We start from the raw sequence: 18,655 nt of genomic DNA on the forward strand, positions 1-18,655 counted from the left end.
TACGAAACCTCCATGATATAATTTGGTGACGGTTTTTTTGTCTCCTTTATGAGAGTTTTGAGTTGAATTTTTTGACAAATTTTTGTGGCAATTTAAAACCTTCACAAAAACTAAATTTTTAAATAAAAAAATTACAGCAAACCGAATAGTTACAAGCTATTTAAAATTGAAACTAAACCGATCTAAAAGCTATAAATCATTATTATTGATTGAACAAACTACATCAACCAAGCTAAAGATTATTTAACTTTAAACAATCTACTTTATTTACATTTAGGATTCAAAAGCTTCAACAACGCATGTGCACTAATTAGAACTCATCTCTAAATTCTTGGATATATATGTGATCTATCTTAATATATAACTCGAATGATTTTTATTTTTCTAACCTTCTTGTCTTGGACAAAGGCAAAATCTATTTTTTCATGATCTCTAATAGCAAAGTGCAGAAGTAGTCCAAAACCTCCATTTTCGCAATCCATTGAGGACAATCATATCCATAAACTCCAATTTAGAAGTCCTATGTACGACAGAAACAAAATTACCACAATAAATATTGATATGATTTCATTCAAAAGAAATGATTAAACAAACTTACAGGTTCAGCACCACATGCTCCTAAAGCAGAACCAATATGCAGAACTTGATCATAATAAACTTCCTTGTATGTTCCAAACATATGGTCCTAACTATTACCATAACAAATTCATATCAATTAAAGATTTTTTTGACATGTAAATGAGTTGTCATAAAATAAAAATTATCTTTTCATCAATAAATTTTTGCCACCTCAACATTTCAGAACATATAAAAGCAAATATATATACTGGGTTATGCAAATACCCAGCCCATAAAAAAGGTGTAGAAAAATTAATAACAAAAAGGAATAGAAGAGACAATTTGGGACCTGGAGCCTGGCTCTCCCTTCCAACCTCTTTCTCTACATTTCAACACATAAAAAGGTCTTTCATACTTCATTGTGAATCGTAAACTCCATTCTTAAACAATTGATAATCCTTCCACTCAATTTTTCTTATCCTTTGCCTTTCAAACATTCTCAGATCATGATGTTTATAGACTTTGAGAAGATAAAAAATAGCGCAAACTTAAAAATATATGAAATGATAATAACCACCCGCATCAGGAAGCCCATCTTTACGTAACACATATGTTCACTTCTTCTTGCGATCAATAATAACAATTTTTGTAGGACTGTTGAGATACATCTTATCAACCTATCATATAAAGGAAAAGAGATGTATTATTTTGAAACTCATGAATGCATGAGAAATAACCGTACACCCGAATTGGCTAAATGAATGTCATAAAGCAGTCTCACTTCTGATTCAAATGTTAAAGCATTTCCCTGTTCAGTAAAGCATTTTTTTTTTCTGCAAGTTGTCAAGATAATCTAGTGTCTCTAATCCCTCTACTTGAACTTCACTAAATATAAGCAAACTGGTTAGTTAAATACTTAAATGCAATCCAAAATCACAAGGCTAAAAGTAAATTTTTAAACAATGAGAATAAAAAAAATTTAGTGAACAAACATTAAGTTGTAGTAAAGACCAAATATAATTCACTCAAAATAAAAAAGACTGAATAAAGCAACTTCCTTATTCTCTAAAAGATATTGAACAAAATGCCAAACTTAACAAAGAAATGAATTTGTGGCGAAAAATAAGAAATGAATTTCATATCTTGAGTTGAAAAAACAAGCTTATGGCCACATGATAAGATAATATAGTTCAATTGGCTTGTTTACTGTAGAAATTTTGAGCTATTTTTCAACCAAATCAATAAGTAACAATGTAAAATTTGAGAACAAGGGCCAATTTAAAATAAAGACAAGCACATTAATATAAAACTCATATTGTAGTGAGACAAAACATGGTCCAAGCTCTTATCTTATATCTGAAATAAAAAAATATGTCTGATAAAAAAATGTGAATGAAAATGGATTTATAAGATTTAATTGAACTTAAATTACCTAAAAATATCCCAAGTTGTGCACAAACCAATTCTGCTTCATTCTACTTCAACCAATTCTTCAGCATCCCATACATAGAGCTGAAAAAACTGAATTTCAGGTCTGGTTGAAGCAACCTCTTCAACACTTGAAGTAGCCCATGATGACAGAGTTTGAAACAATCACAATACTAATTGTATAAATAGAAAACATAAAATCTTATAATGTCAAAGCACATTAAGCACAAATATGTCAGTTCAAAAGCATGTATAATATTTTGAGTGGTCATAAATACCATTTTGTCTATATAGTGAAAAAAATCTAAAATAAAAAGACAAATGAACATTACATGTAAGAGAAAATATAGCAACAAAAAAATGGGGTATAAAGAAAATAATACAAGTATAGAAAAAATATAGCAACCAAGGAATGGGGCATCTTCAATGCCTTCGTCTAATAATCAAGCTAAGTAAGGACAAAATCAAATGATGCGCAAAAAATTAATCCTGCACATGTAAATACAATCATGCGCAAAAAATTAATCCTGCAGAAAGAATGTTTTAATAAACAGCATAGTAAAAAGAGAAATTTTTATCAAATTGAAAGTAATGGCTAATTGGTTACCAAAAAAAGTGGTCTATTACCTAATTCACAAAGCTCATAAGAGCTTCCAACTTCTCTATTGCATAAGTCACCTGCGATGTATAACTTCCTTCTTGCAAATCGAGTATTATAAGAATGCAAGAATTAATTGGATAAAAAAATAAAAGAAAAGAAAAAGAATGCTATAACTCATTAAAGAATACATGCTTTATAAAACTTTAGAATATTATTATATTACATCAATCAAAATGACCTAAGATTAGCTTACATGAAATCATGAAAATTTCAACAATTAGCAGCTTTAGATCAACTTGCTTTATTAAACTCCACAACAGCTCCAAGAAAATTAAGTACCTGTCAAATCACTTGCCAAATTAATGAAAATGAGAAACATAACTTTCTCAAGTAAAAAAAAAATTAAATTCTTTGACGAGTGATGAACAAAAGATGCTTATAGCATCAGAAAGAATATTGGAGATGAATGTATGAACATATTGGGAGATGATAATAATAATAATAATAATAATAATAATAAATAATAATAATAATAATAATAATAATAATAATAATAATAATAATATCTAAATAGTACAAATTATTTTAGTGAAATGGCCAAATATGAAGTATTTAAATAACAACATGCACCTCCATGATGAGTAAATTAAACTGTGATAGAATAATCTAGAAACAATAAATGATTATTGAAATGGTTATGTTCTGCACCAGTGTGCTCGATGCTCCTATGCAATTTTTTTAGCCACTTCGGTTATCCACTTATTCCCTTATTCTATATGAAAAAAAATATAGAATAAGCAATGTAAGTAACATAGAATGCAAGATTATTTAGAGGAAGAAGAAAAGAAAAAAGAAAAACCTAAGCATCATGTGATAAACATCTTCATTTAGCAAAGAAAGTGTAGTTTATATGATTATAGATGTAGCCAATTTAAAATTTAACAAACACCTCATGCAACATAACTGTTTCTAAATAAAATTAATTTATCAGGATTTCAAATATATACACTAGTATCAAAGTAAAAGAGTGTTATGAAATCAAAAATAAAAAATGAGCAAAAATCACTAATTCCTTGCATATAATTGCTTAATTCAATTAGTAATCTACGATATGATCATATTTAATTTACAAGGAGCAAGTAAGGTGCAATATGTCATTCACCAAACAAGAATTAATAAAACAATTAAGAGAATAAACAATTCATCAAACACTTGGAGTGCTTGAGAATTTGAAATAATGTTATCAACTAAGAGATAATAAAACTTATCAAATGGTATATCATATATCAAAGCATTTAAAATCTGAGAATGAAAAACAAAGAAAACGAATAAAAAAGAAAAACAAGAGAACTAAAAACTGATAATGAGTGGAAAGAAGAACGTACAGAAGGGATAGAATGCGATGGAAAACACGAGAGTCATTGGTGGAGTAGAGTTGACTAAAGAGGTGCTTTCTCTCAATCTCAGAGGCTTGGGCGTTGAGATTAGATCTGAAAACGCATTGATGAAGGAGGCGCCTTGACTCGATCTCAGTAGCTTTATGGCAGAAGCAGAAAGGAGGTGAACTCTAGGGGGCGGCTATGGTGGCAATGGCGGTGGATGCGCAACGGAAATGGCGGTGGAGATGTCTATCGCGAGCTTAAGATTTCGGTGCGTTCTCATGTAACATCAAACTTCCAGTACGTCATGATAGTAACAAAAGTAAGGCGTTACCAACCTAATTCTTTTATTATCTATTTATTATTGAGCCTTTACGCGTTAATCTGTTGATAGTTTTACTAAAAAGTTAAAACTTTCTGTCAAAAGCAAATAACACATATTCACATACTTAATATTAATAATACATTATAGAAATACATACAAAACCAATTACAAAACCTACCCCTCTGAATAAAACTTCAACTAATAAGACGATGGAAAAGAATTAAATTCTAACAACTCAACTTGCAAACATATTCTTCTATGCTCTTGCAGTTTCACAATAAGCCTTTGCACCTATAGCTGAAAGGGATGAAAATAAGAGATAAAAATTGGAGAATTCTTAGTAGGGTCGGGATAGATAATTATGTTCATTTTATTCTTTGTTAAATAGCAATTCCCCAACATAATACATATAATCTTCAATAGATAGCCAACAGCAACTAATAACAGGACACATACAAACATAATAAATAAAAGAACACAAAAGTCAATCAATCATATAGTACACACTCAATCACAAAATTATACAACACAGAGATATGCGCAAACAATGTTTGTATAGTTTAAATCAGTATGTGAAGAATCACTTTAACTATAAATCAAGTAAAATAATGTCTAATATATCAAATTTAGCATAATTCAATTTACCACAATATAGTCCTAAAAGTGACAAACTACAAGAGGAATAAAGTTTAACATAATCCATGAATAAAAACATAGAAAAAATAACCTAATCCTAACAATAACAAACTAAAAAAGGATATCTATTTTTTAAATATTTTCTTCACAACTTTTGTCATACTCTTCATTTTTTTCTAACATTCTTATTAATTGTTGCTGGGGTAAATTGGTTATAGCTTCGCTGTGAAGGATCAATCCTTAAATCGTAATCCTTATCACGAGCACATGTAGTACCTACATAATGAAACAACAAAAATAACATCACTATAAAGTTGTACTTACATAAAGTAAAGTTAAGTCCTATTCAAACATAACCATGAAGTATTTATGCATTACATCCAAAATTCAAGCAATATAAACAACAATCATTACTTTTTAGTGGTATTCAATTAAAGTAAAAATAAGTTAGAATACCTATTGCAGGTGTATATGCATCTTCCACATCCCCATCATGATCATCTTCATCATCCTTATCAGTGTTGTCATCATGATCATCATCATTGTCACTATTATCCATCCTATTACTATAATTTGATAGAGATATCCAATCAATCCACCTGTCAATATAAATTTTATTACTCAAGTAACTAAGTTATTATGTGAAATTTATAAAATGAATAAAAAGTATAAATTTAAGACACAAATGCATTACATTATACAAGTAACAATACTGGTAAGCTAGTGGAATTTTGGGGATCAGAGAACTGGAACTAGTAAAGGCATCTACTCCCAAACCCATATTTGGAGGAGAAGCAGCAGACCATATATGTCATTACAATCAAAACTTATTTTCTGACACAATGATCGATATAGATGGACAAGACATACCGAACCCTAACTAAATTCACATATCCGATTGAAGTTACGAAACAATGGTAGGAATTTTCAATAGACTCCGGTGCCAGATTTATCACAAAACAAGGTCGTACCAAATAGCAACATAATGTGAACTTTGATATATCTTTGTATGGCTACACTATCAGTCAAATTTACACCACTTTTATACCTCCTATGCCACGTTAACTTAATAAAATTTTTCTGACAATCACTCGCAGTGGGTGCACTCCCAAATTGATCTGTGCACTCATCTATTAGGAGGTTATAACTAATCATTAACCACGAAACTGGCATGCTATCAATTCAAATGCCAAAAATAATTACTGCATCCTCCAAAGTTATGGTGCATTCACCAGTCGAAAAACGGAAGTATGTAAATCGAAATACCATCTTTCAACTAAGGGTATCAATATTGCCGAATATCCTTATATTCGTATAGAAGTTTAATAGCAATTAGATCACAGGTTTTTGGCACGTTTAGATGTCTGGATTTCAGTAATCTTGAATCCTAAAATCCAAACAAAAAACTAACTAATAAATAAATTTTCAGCATATCATATAATAAATAACCATGTGCCCAACTACTAAATAAAAACTAACATTTTAATAAATTACCCTAACAATTTTAAAATCAAATAATTTTATTCTGTACAATATCAAAAAATTATCCTAACAATTACACTTAATTAATTATACACATTACTAACTTTTTACTTTTCGGTAAGGTAATGCTTCCTACACAAAATTTATTATTAAGATAATAATATATACATTAAAAAATTATTCATACATATATTACTACAATTCAATATGAAAATATATAAATCATACTAATTATTATTAACATATTAATAACATTAGAAACAATCTTTTAAAAAAATATTAATTATAACTTTATACTGCATCTATCAAGATATTAATTAGAATATTTTAAAAAATCAAATTAGTTATTATCATCATAACACACACACACATATATATATTAATTTGAAATAGGCACTTAAAATTTTACAAGACCAAAAGCATGCCCGATCTTTTCTATTTGTAAAAAAGTCATTGTCATACGTAGTTATAATTAATATTTCTTAGATATAACTTTTTACAATCTTTTATGCTACGAAAAATGAAATTTTTAGTTACGTTAACTTGAATTGTCTAACAATTTTTTTTCAAAGACAATAATAGTATTTCATTCAATAGAGAAACAAATACAATGTCCAAAGTCAAGACAAGAGAAACAGAAAAAAGAAGATTGCTAGATATTCATGAATAGGTAAAATTGTAAAAAGAAAATAACATAGAGAAGCAAATAGAAAAAGATATCTTAGGACATTATGCATAAGGTAAATTAGATAGCTCCTGGTTCAACTTAAGCAATGTTGATAGCACTTCTCCAGAAGCTCCTAGACATGCTCAAAGACTCACCAACACCTCTTCATCCTGATATTCCAAGCTATAATCAAAACCAGTCGAGCTCTATGAGAGCTTGTTCTCTGAAGTCCTGCTTATAATACCAAATCTCTCCACCAATTGAAGAACAAAGAACATCTAAGGTCTGAGATGAGGTAACTCAAATGACTCTTCTTTCACACTAGATTAGCTTTTTCACAAAAAAAAAAAGAGTCAGTGCATGAGTGATTCTGGTGTTGAATTGCAAATTAGACAAGTTGTCGGAGTGGATGAAAATCGCTGGTGGATGAGAAGAAGAACAGAAAGCTTACCATGTAAGATTTTTAACGCAAAGAGCAGAGTATTGTGAGGGATTTTCAGCTTCCATAAATGGTTTCAAATTGGCCTCTGTTGTATGAAGTTTAGACATATTCAATGGAAGCATAGTAAAATTAGTAAGCAGTCTTTTACCATGATTTAAAATTATATGTTTTTGCTCTATTCATCACTCATTGAATTGTGTGTTCACCTTCTCCTAAGGTTATGGAGAGGATTCGCTGAACAATTTCTGGAGAAAAACGATCTAAGATTAATACTTGGTTCCCTTATTTATTTGATAAGCAAACATGTCTTTTACCCATAACAGATGGTAACTATCTGATAGTAGTGTTGTAGATGGTGGAACAGTGAAGGGGTAAGGAGGAGAGAGTCATGGTTCACTAAAGATTTGGATATCTAGAATTTACTTTTCAACTGATACCTTTCTCTATAACTCGCCTCCTTCAAGAATACTTTGCCAACCCCAAGAAGGTAAGGTTGCTACTTCTACTGTAAGGATAGAATTAAATTTATAATATTTACCTTTAAGAATTCTAAAAAAAGAGAGTTAGATTGAGTCATGGTTCTCCAGCACTGTTTACTCAAAAAATCTAGGTTTTAAGCTCTGAGATCTTTGAAACCAATCCTGCCTTCTTTCTTAGGTCTAGTTGTCTTATCCCAACTAATTCACACTATTCGTCTTTCAGAACCTTTTTTTCCCCACCAAAACTGGGTTAGAATACTATGAATTTTATTTAGCAAGCTATTTGAAAGATTAAAACATGGCAAGGTATAGATTGATATGGCTTCACCAACTGTTAGGAATTGAAGGTGGCTTTCTTAGAGTGGCTGGCAAGGGAAGGTAGGTCCAAAAATTTATCCTGTGCATCTATGTGAGAAATATTCAGATGAGCTACTAGGAAGGTTCTAATCAGCCTTAGAGTGTTATTACTGAAAAATAGGGCCGATTTAGTAAGATTAACACTTTGTCTACTGAAACTCTCATAAGATTCCAATAATTCTATAATAGAGGCACAACTATCTTTTGAGGCTTTGCTGAATAGAATGGAATCACCAACGATTAGAAAGTGAGTGGCTAGGACTTATGGATTGGGATTAATAAAGCTCATTTGACTTTCTTTCAATTGTTAGAGGATGAATAAATGAGATTGATCCTTGCAATTATCATATTGTGGTTGGTAACAAGGATAATGATCCTTAACCATCAACCCTTATCAAGACCTTTTTACCATTTGAGTTTTCTTTACTTTCTTGTAATTTACTTTCTTATTCATCATTTCAAAACCCCAAAAATAGACCTTATAACCAATAATATGCGCACTTCCCTGCAATTTCTTGAGAGACAACCCGAGGTTTGAATACTTTGGTTTATTTTTATTAGGATTTGTACTTGTGACAAACAAATTAAATTTTGATTGAGGATTGTTTGTTCGGTTTGAAACTATACTATTAACGGAATTATTTTTTTGTGAAAATTCCTAACCGACATTAATCCCACAACAATGCTTCTTAGATTCGGACGTAAATTTCTTCTCCCTTTTGTCTAACAATTATACTTTAATTTATAGTCTTACTAATAAAATATTTTTTATTAATCCTAAATATATTTTTTTAAAAAATTATAACAAATAATCTAAATTTTAACTAATCACATGAATTTTATATAAACTACAAATATACTAAACAAATTATTCCACATACTCTAACATGTTAACTAATCACATAGATTTTTTGTATTATACTTAAATATATTAAAAAATTGCAGCATTTATAACTAACATTTTAACTAAAATAAGTTTCTAAACTACACTAATACTAATATAATAAATATGTCTCTAAACAACATTAATTAATAATAGTATATAATTAATACTAATCAAAACTAATATTGAAAAAATTAACTTACATATAAAAATGGTTTAAAAATTTAATAATATGTTTTTCAAGTTTAATGAGATTACCATTTTTACTTCCACTCTTTCAACTCTCTCAAACTTTTATGATAAAGGTAAAACCGTAAAAGTGTAAAACTTTGAGTAAACTATCGTTTTTGTCCCCAATATTTGGGGTAAATCCTATTTGTATCCCTAACATTTAAATCGTCCTATTTGTATCCCTAACGTTTATAAAAGTGATTCAATGTTATCCTGCCGTCAATTACACATCATGAACGCTTTAGTTTGAGTTTTAAAATCTCTTCTTGAAGTTAGAATACAAATGTCTGGGATAGAATCGATGATCCACTCCGAAAAATAGCTCATCAAAAGTTGAAACTAATTCTTACAATATTTACATAATTAACTTTTCTAGGGACATAATTGAATCTAAACACAAATAGTGGGTATAATATTAAAATCGAACACATCCAAGTGAGACATAATTGAGAATGAATATATCCAAGTGAGAATAATTGAAAAATATAATCTGATTTGTTAGTATAATTGATAGTAGGATAACATTGAATCACTTTTATCAACGTTAGGGATACAAATAGGACGATTTAAACGTTAGAAACACAAATAGGACTTACCCCAAACGTTGGGGAAAAAAACGATACTTTACTCTAAAACTTTTATCCCCTGTATGTTAAATTAAAAGCCATAGTAAAAGTGAAGATGAAAATTACTGAAGAGAGAAGGAGAGTGTTTCGTTTGAGTGAGTATAAGAAAAAAGAGAAGAGAGTCCATACTTAAAATCAATCCCACCTACACCAAGTGCAATGCATGTTTGACAAGTGGCAAAAGGTAAAGAATTCATCCCTGTGCCTAACAAGGCGTGCCTGGCATGTTCTTAGCGAGTTGATGAAACTGCCCTTCCTCAAACTCAAGTAAATTCTAATGCTGCCCCCAACTTGGTTGTCTTTACTATTTGGGCTAATTGGTTGGAGCCGGTAATTTTGGTCCTGCACTTTTTTTTCATAAATCTAAATTACACACTAAATGAGTCATTTCTATATCAAACATCAATTGCAGTCTAATATTTAAAAAAATGAATAAACTCGTAATATTTTTAAAGTTTTTATTTTTTATTTTAATTTTTAAATAAAATTCAAGAATAGTATCGAAGAAGAGAAAAAGAAAATAAAAAACAAAAAGCGAAAAAGGGGCACCAACATTCCTGTTCCCCACACGTGGTGCTACCGTGTGTCTGAAGTAGCTAGCTAGTACTACTATCAAGTGTCTACTACTACTACTTGGAACTCACTCATTCCATCTCTCAATTCACACACTAATAAGTGCTCACTCTCACTCTTACCCTCACTCTCAGTCTCAGTCACTCACTGCCATAGTCATACCCTTTCAGGATTCAACTCTAACATAACATGTTGACACTAAAAACGACTTCCAAACCTCACCTTCTTTCCTCTTGTCACCGTCACCCTACCATTCTCGTGTCCACAAATGCCTCAAAGGAATCCAATCCCCCCTCCTCCCCTTCCCCCCATTCCCATCTCCGCCTTACCTCCACCGCACAAAGTCCTTCTCCGCCAACCGTCATCACACTTCCAAGGATGATGACCTTTATAATGATGTCAATGGGGCTGGCACTGGCAGTCATAAGAGTTCCAAGAAGGACCACAAGTAGTTCGGCTCAATCGTGCAGAGGAGGAAAGAAGATAAGGTGAAACTTAATGTGCAAGGTAGTGAGAGTGTTAGCCACAAGCTTACTCGAAATTATAGTGTTAGCGGTAGAACCAATGTAGCATGGCTAGCAAAGAGAACATAAATGTGTTGAATGAAGACAAGATTTCATGGTTTAGAGGAACCGACGAACCGTAGTGTTCGATACTTGCCATCACCAAATAATATTCACAATAGCTTGTTAAGGTTCTATTTGACACCTTCAAAGAGCTATAGAAGAAGCAAGTCTAGCAAGAGTAGTAGCCTCAAGGATTTGCAGCAAAATATCCAAAAGTGTATTCTAAAATTGTATTTTTTGGATGTGTATCTGGTTGTAGAAAAATATATAGATGTAATTATTGTTGTCAAGAGATGAACTACAATAACTACAATGATAAATTTTAGATGCAAATTTACTAATGATTTTGGTAAAAGAAACAAAATAAATGTTATATTTTTTTGTATGAAATCGTATGAACTGGTAATATGATATCTCAAATGCTATAATGACATTTTACTTCTTAGTATTTACAACTTGCTGATGCATGAGCTAAAAGGTTGTAACTTGTAAGCTGATCACAATTATTCAGATTAACGAAAACATCCAGCACTTAGGACATGTTTGGTTTTGATGTGTAAAATTATAAATGATATTTATCTATAAAAATGTGCATCCTATATAACTTCAATGAAACACTTGACATTTATAATAGGTACTGGGGGCAAATGGAGTAAAAATAGGTGAATATTTTACTATGAAATTCACTCGTTCTTTCAAGAACAACGTTCATAACAACCAAGTGTACCTTTTTTTCATTTGGCTTAACCGTTTAAGTCATCCATAAACGGTTAGTAATATTGCTTTACTATGAATTTGCATACCGATTGCTTCTTCTTTCACTATACCACATCCGGCAAATAGCAGCAGTTATGTATAAGATTAGCAGCGATTTTTAACCGCTCCCAAACAAATAGCAGCAGTTGATAAATATGCTGAAAGATAGTGTGCGGCTAAACCCTTAGCAGCGGTTATTAGTAACCGCTGCTAAATGGAATTTTGCAGCAGCATTATTTTGCAACGGTTTCATCCACTACTAAATCGTGAAAATATGATTTAAGGGAGATTGCAGCGGTTGTCAACCGCTGCAAAATGCCATATGTTTAGTAATCCTGTTATGAATATAGCAGCGGAGTTAAAATCGCTGCCAAATGTCGAGTAACACTTTAAAAAAAAACCAGAATTTATAATAAAATATGACAACTCTTTTATTCTTTATATGTTCATCCACTCAATTGCGTTAATTTATTAAGGTAACCAACAGCCAATCTAAAAACAACACACGAAACGAAACATAATTAATTTTGGAAAGGTGAATCATTATAATGATAATTTGCATCCAGTGCATCCATTACTGTAAACTACAAATAATGTCAACAAAATAAAAAACTACAAATAAATATCTCAAAAGTCATTATGAAAATAAACAATAAAAGAGTATTCCGATTCCAACACTGATAAGTCAAATCATTAGTGCCCACACATCATCTTGCATGGGATAAGGTTGGTGCACTTCTCAAAGAATCCAAATCCGCAGCTATTTTAGTTGGCAAATTACCTCCTTGATTATGTATGTCAACAAATTTCTCATTGTCAGTATTTTTGCCTTCCCTTCAGCTGCCTCTGTCTCCATTCTCTGTCTCTTTGCCTTTTCCTCTGCTGCTGTTGCCTTGAGTTCTGCCGCCTCCGCCTTAAGTTTTGCTGCCTCCGCCTTGGTTTTCGCAATCTCCATCTGATACTCCTCAATCTGTACACCGTAGTCTGACTGCTCTGGAATGTTACAAAAACACCAACTCGGACATGTACCAATACCGAATCCACGAACTCTTCCTGGGTGTTCCTTTCCAAGCACTTGTGCAAGGGAATCATTCTGTGAAAATTCCTTGCTAGAGGGGTCTTGGCTCTCAATAAGTTCAATTGCTTCCTGCAAACATGTGAGGTCTGGATTTACATTAATCTAAATTCAATGATAGTAATTGCAAAGGGAAATTTGAAAAAGTAATGAACATGATTTACCCCAACCAAACGCGCTTCTTCATTCATATACTTTCCATTCTTTTTTTTTACTCATGTTCCATCCCTCTCCTCTCCCAATAGGCCTTCCCTGTCGTTGCTCCTATAACAATCATCAACACACATTTGTATTAAAGACAACACTGTATTACCAGAAACACGTCAATATTCTTGAACTGAATTTAAATTAATTACTTCTTCGTGTCTCTTTCTTGTCATCGTTTTAGAACCTCCGGTATGTGTGCATTGTTGCTTTAAACGATTAATAAAATTTTTTCTACACTTCTCTTACACACAAAACAAAGAAAAATAAATGCTATCGAGATAAATTACTATACTGTTAATGATTTTATAAATCAGCCTTGAGCGTATAACTTCAGGAAACAAAAAATGATAAGGTGATGAATTTTTGGGTAGTAGTTTTTCCACTATCACAATAAATTCAGCATATTTAGTAGTAATTCATTACCATTTAAAATCGCATACAATGAAATTTCAACTACATATTTGTTACCTTCGTGTCCTCGTCCAACCGATATTGAAGAAACTTTTTCCAGTGATTTGCCTCTATTCCTGCTGGCTTACGCTTGATATTTTGCTCAAAAGTTAGTTCTTCGTCATAAACCTTATAGAACAAATGATTTCTTAAATTCCTCCTGCAGCTTCCTATTTTTTGTACAATTCCCCACTTTATCCACCCTCTTTTATCGTCTTCATAGTGGAAGACTCGCTACAAGTAGTTTAGATCAAAAGACAACATATAATAATTAATCACCTCAAACAGACTTATGTATTATCTAAAGACATACTTTATGACATCAACAATTCTCGACAACAAAATTCACAGAAGTCAACTACAAGAAACCCAACATGCACTATCCTTCTCTAATTTACCAGACTAAAACAAATAAAATAGAAAACCAAAGAAATCCACCTACTAACGGAGAGTTGCATCACAAAAAAAATAGCATCCCCATAGCTAGGAAACAATGAAATAATCTCTCAAAAAAAAATTAAAACCACATAAACATTCAAAATTTCAAAGTTAGGACGGTAACATAATCAACTTGTGCAAATGTGTTCCAAATTTATTTTCCTCATACATTTTCATCTAACCGAAAATCATTGATAATAGCTAGTCACTCTCTAATTAATAGCAATAGAAGCATCTTTAACATTCTCATGAGGTTTATAAGTTTTATCATTATTATTATTATTATTATTATTATTATTATTATTATTATTATTATTATTAGTTACATTGCTATATACGAAGGATCCGATTAATTGGGGATTAAGTTGTATAATTATATAGTGCAATTTAAACTATACAAAAATTCCTTAGAAATTTATCGAATATTCTATAAAAATCCATATGGTCGATATCATGTGTGTGTGAAGAGAAGATTTTTGCGTGGTCTAGAATTCAGAATAAATTTCCGTTGCAAGTATAGCTTCTAAACCAACAAAAGTCCTTTCTTACAAACGTTTTGGTTGTCACAAGTAACAAACCCCTTTAAAATTGATAACCGAGTATTTAAACCTCGGGTCGTCTTCTCAAGGAATTGCAGGGAAGTATGATTTATTATTGGTTATGGAAAAGTATATTTTGGGGTTTTGAAAAGGGTTGAACAAGTAATGTAAAATAAGAAGTAGTTAAAATAATAACTAATAAAGCTTTTGGCAAGGTATGAGAACTGGAGGTCCTATCCCAGTTATCCTTATCAATTGTGATGAGAATTGGATTTTTCTCCCACTAAGTCAACTTATAACTATGAAGGTAAGTCAAGTGAATGAATTAATTTTTATTCCTCAGGTCCTAGTCTTTCCTTGGGAAAGGCTAGAGTTATTGGAACTCGAATTAATTCTTGAAGAATTCCAATTTTCAGTCAACAATGAGTTTGATAACTCAAGAGTTACCAATTAATCAACCAAAGCCAAAAGGGAAGAAAATCTAAATTAAAATCATATATCTGAAAACATCTCAATAATTTATATTAAATAAGAAAATCAATCCTAACATGAAAAGTTCATAAGCCAATTGGGCAACATAAATCAGATACAAATGAAAGCATCAGAGTAAATGAGAGTAGAAGATAAACATAAATTATTGAACCTGGTATGAAGAAACAATCCTAATGACTAAAAGAAATCCTAAATCCTAATCCTAAGAGAGAGGAGAGAACCTCTCTCTCTAAAAACTACATCTAAAACCTAAAATTGAATTATGATTTGATATGAATTGATGTCCTGAGTCTCTGCATGTTCTCGGACTTTAATCTGTGTTTCTGGGCTGAAAACTAGGTTGAAATGCGGCCCGAAATCTGTGCCAGTGACTTTTGTAATTCTGCAGATCGCACTCGTCACGCGTCCGCGTCGTCCACGCGTTTGCGTTACTCAGCGTTTCTCGTACCACGCATGCGCGTCGTCCACGCTTTCGCGTCGTCCACGCTTTCGCGTCGTTCGTGCAGCTTCCAATCCGCGCGGTCGCGTCAGGCACGCGAGCGCATCACGGTAATTCCTTCTATTTTGCGCGGTTGCGTGAGCCATGCGACCACGTGACTTCTCGCTGGTCATCTTCTTAATTCCTTCTGTTCCTTCTATTTTTGCATGCTTCCTCTTCATTCCTTACGCCATTCCTGCCCTATGAAGCCTGAAACACTTAACATACAGACCACGGCATCGAATGGTACGAAGGAAGATAAAAATATACAACAAAAAGGTCCTTAGGAAGCAAATTATTAATCATAGGATATTTTTAGGAAGGAATTGTAAATACATGCAAATCATATGAATAAGTGGGTGAAAAGCTTGATAAAACCACTATATAAAACACAATATAAATCATAAAATAGTGGTTTATCAACCTCCCCACACTTAAACATTAGCATGTCCTCATGCTAAACTCAAGGAGACTAAATAAATGAGTAGGGAAAGGCAAGACTCATGCAATGCAACCTATGAATGTGAATGCAACTACATGCTAAAATGATTCTACCTACTTGGTGAAAAAGTAAATAAATCTTTCAAGAATAAATATGAACTGGATTTCACTAATTCAAATCACAAAATACAATACAAATAACTTGCAAGAAGAAAATAGCTCATAAAAGCAGGGAACATAGAATTAAGCGCTGAACCCTTACTTGGTAGTGTATATCATTCTAATTCTCAAGTGTCTAGGGTTAATTCTCTCAATTCTCTACTAATCTCACTTTCTATAGCTTGCTCTTCATCTAACAATCAACAAAAATTTAATGCACCAATACACAAATCAAGAGGTCTTTTAAGGGTTGTAATGGGGTTAGGGTCAAGGTAGGATTGTATTTGGCCAAGTGGACTAAAATTTGAATCCTTAATTAACATAAACTTTTTCCACCTAACTTAAGACAATCCATATAATCACAATACAAGATGTAACTTCCCATTAACTGTGTTTTCCACATATTCATGCATCCTAAATTCGAGTACAGTACATATGCATTGATACCAACACTTACTTTGGGACATTTTTGTCCCCTTTTATTATTTGCTTTTTTTTTCTTTTCTTTTTCACTTTTTTTATTATTATTTTTCTTTTATTCTTCTCAATGCATATGATTAAAGTATTGAATGCAATAATATGTGCTCAACTATTATTTTGCACATTTTTACTAAAATATACAACACCCAATTACTCAAACCAAATATTTTTAAATCCAACTTCACCACACTTAAATTGTGAGCACTTTTACTAGTCTAAGCTAACTAAGGATTCAAATTAAGGATATTATTGTTTTCCGCTTAGAGTTAGTAATGAGCTAAAATAAAGAACAAATGGGTAAAATAGGCTCAAATTGGTTTGCAAAGGATAATGGAAGGGTAAGGCCATATCGGTATGTAAGCTTAGTGAAACAAGGCCTCAATCATATAAGTGCATGCATACATCAAATAATAGAAATATAGAATTAAGCAAGACAAAGATCACAATTTTAGAGAGAAAAACACACACCAAAAATAAAATATTGGTTGATAGAATGCAACCAATCAAATAGGCTCAAAATCTCACTGGTTATGTGTGTTCGAACTCTAAACTATGTTCCAAAATAATATTTCTTCATACAAGTTTTTCAAAAAGTTTTATTCAAATTAGTGAAATACTATAAAAATTTTCTTGAAAAAGAAAATATTACTTCAACCAAGTGGTAAAATATGCACAAAATAAAACAGACATGCAATCAAACATGCAAATGCAACAATGAAAAACAAAAATTGGTGTTGAGAAGGGACTAACTAACCCGTGGAGATCGGTATCGACCTCCCCACACTTAAAGATTGCACCATCCTCGGTGCATGCAAAGATGTGCAGGTGGCGGGGGATGTGGTTTTTCAGCTGTTGCTCGTTGTAGAGGCGTTCTCTTTACCCGTTCTGGTGGCCAGCCTGAAAAAGGGAGAAGAGAAAAAGACATGAAGTCAAAGGGATAGAGCAAAGAGGAGGGCGGTACGAGTGATAATCATGTCAAGTAAGGAAAATAGTGAATGAAAGACATGGTCGCGATTCCATGTGATCAGTTCATCAATGGAAATATAGCAAGGCATGGGGAGTATTGGATGCAAGATGTTTATTAGCATGCTGGCAAGGGCATGAGTAGCATAGATCAAGCATCAAAATTAAAAATGTATTATTACTCGTAACAAATCGACAATCACGTTTGTATTGACAATTATAATTAAAAATAAAATGTGGAAAGGGTTTTGTGAAAAATAGGCATTAGAGTAGTAGGATAACATAAAAGTAGTGCATGATGCCATACGGGCTTTTTCACAAACACATGGCAAGCATGGTAAATAAGTCATTGAAAGTATTAAATTGAACATGCAAGAAACCTTTTAAAAAGTTATATAATTGTCAAACAATTCTTTGAATAATCCACAAGCAAAATAAATAAATTTCTAACACCAATGAAAATAATGCAATGAATGAAACTATGCAAATAAATTAAATAGAAGTGAAGAGGGATGAGAAGAAGAAAGTAAGAGAAGGAAGAAGAAAGAAGAAAAGAAATAAGAAAGGAAGAAAAGATTTAAATATAGGGAAGAAAAGATAAGATATTTGGCTACTCTGGATAAGTTGTGCGGCGCAAGCGACGCGGACGCGGTCGCGCGACTTGCGCTTAAATTAATCGACGCGGTCACGTCGGTCACGTGGACGCGTGACGCATTTTATGCTACTGGCGCGAGGGCAGCCTTGCGTTCGCACAACTCTCTGTTCAAAATTCATTATTGCCAAATTCCAGGGTGACGCGGTCGCGTGGTCAACGCGATCGCGCGAGTGGCCATTATAGGGGTCTGACGCGGACGCGTTAGCCATGCGTCCGCGTCATAAGGCTTGTGCTTCTAGCACGAGTCCAGCCACGATCCAGCTCAACTTTCGGCCATACACCCTTTTTA

The sequence above is a fragment of the Arachis stenosperma genome, chromosome 1, assembly GCF_014773155.1.
Source record: "Arachis stenosperma cultivar V10309 chromosome 1, arast.V10309.gnm1.PFL2, whole genome shotgun sequence".
Taxonomy (NCBI): domain Eukaryota; kingdom Viridiplantae; phylum Streptophyta; class Magnoliopsida; order Fabales; family Fabaceae; genus Arachis; species Arachis stenosperma.